The following is a 2,030-nucleotide window of genomic DNA, read 5'->3' as shown; positions in this document are numbered from 1 at the left end:
ATTCCTTTTAAAGTAGCTGTGTATGGAATAGGCTTTTACTCATCATTGACTTTTCAAGTAGAAATGTTTATGAGACGTGTCATTTAATGTGCTGACATATTTTGTTACACCTTGGATTCATTCTCATTTCTCAATCACCACTTACTTGATGATAAAACAATAGTTATATAATCATAACATGTTTTAAATTAATAAATGTGAATTGGTCTCATGCACAGAATATTAGCAGGTAATTGTGGATTGAGGTGTCCTTTTCCTATTTTTTAGATTACATCAGAAAAATAGGGTTTAACGCATCCTGTCACTTTGGGATTTGGGTGTATTGGGGTTAGACCAAGGAGAATGGGTGGAGATCCAGCATTACACGAAGACTGGCACCACTGCTCACGTCACAAGAGCCTTCAGCATTGTCAAGTGGCAATGTGAATTTTTTGAGTTGTTACAGAAAGTTGTTGACATTTCCCTATCTCTAGCATGCAGCTTTGTGCTTCAAATTTACCTGCTACTTTTTTTTCTTTTGAACAACTGTGAATAGTGTGGTAGAAAATGTAAACAATTACTACATCTGCCAGAAAATAATTTTGTTACTGTTTTATAGGGTTTCTGTTGTAATTGGCTTAGGGTTTAAAAAATTTCTAACCTAAAATATTTTTGCATTTGAGCTGGTCTAAATATTTTAAAAATTGGTAAGTAATCCACTTCAAGCTTATCAGAATATCTAAAAATATGTATTTTAAGTATTAAAATTGAAATTAAATTAAATTTAAAATTTAATATTTTATTAAGTATTTTTTAATTTTAAAATAATCCTGATGCAGCCAGAAAGCTAAATTTTGTAGTATTCAAATTCATTGGATGCCTGGCCTAAAAGAGGGTGACTAGTCCAAAATTTAAGTAGTTGATATTAAGGCATTAATAAAGTATAAAGCATTTATGATGAGTCCTTTAAATAATAAGAAATCAGAAAAGGAGTTTAGGAACCTACAGCTTTCACTGAGGCTTTGGTTTTGGGTTTAGTGAGACAGAAATTATTGGCCATTGGGCAACATAGCCAGTAGCTAATTTCCTTTGTAAAACATGTCTTTGGAAGATGCATTAATTTTTTTTTTTTTACTAAATCCAGGAGTAATGTTGAGTGTCTTAAATCCTAACATCTCACCATGCCATGCTTTGAGAATTCCATGACTTGGGAATGTGTCCCAGGCCAGGGAACCCAGAAAGGAACGAGTTTGACTTGTGTGACTAAATGGGTCACTCTGCAGCAGAATTGCGTTACAACACAATTACAACTGGGTAGCATTTCCCAAGTTATGAAAACAGAAACTCTGCATGCCGCTTCTAAGGGATGAGCTAAATTAGAGGCAGGTCCTAGAGTGAAACCTACCCAACCTGCAGGGGAAAAGAAACAAATTCTCCCAGGAGTTGGAGTCTGGTGAGCAGTGATGGGTCCCGTGCACTTGGATTGAAGGTGTTAAGATGTTCCCTCTCTGCTCTGTTGTAGCCTTCACCCCATTACTCTGTGTAGGGGGGTGCTTGAAAGACCAATTTGGTTTACGATTGATTCCTAATCAAGTGAACATTGAGTGACTACATGCTTTGACCCTCTGTTGAAGAAAGTCAGGTTTCTATTTGCTTGAGCTCTGGCTGTCCTCATCCATTTATCCACCCCAGGTAGCTGCTTCCTGGTCCCCCTGGGCTGCTGAACAGAGTGTCCTGAGGAGGAAACTTCCTGCTATTCTCCTAGGAGGGGCTTGTCCAGGGCATTAAGGCTACGCTCTTGATGCAACATATGACTCAATATATTTTCAACTTGTAAAAAGTAATAACTCTACTATACTCTGTCATGGGAATTTTCTTTCTTTCTTTTTTTTTTTTGGATTTTTTCTTGAAAAATAAACTTAAAATACCTATGGAAAAATTAAATGAGTAAAAATGGTCAAAAATAATTTGAAAATGGTGAGCAGTCATGAGGGACTTGCTGTATTAGATACCAAAATATACTTTTATTCAAATAGTTTTAATTGGCCAAA

Source organism: Otolemur garnettii, unplaced genomic scaffold (assembly GCF_000181295.1).
Source record: "Otolemur garnettii isolate 467f Iridium unplaced genomic scaffold, OtoGar3 scaffold00027, whole genome shotgun sequence".
In the NCBI taxonomy this organism is placed as follows: domain Eukaryota; kingdom Metazoa; phylum Chordata; class Mammalia; order Primates; family Galagidae; genus Otolemur; species Otolemur garnettii.
Note: the sequence above shows the minus strand (reverse complement) of the source record.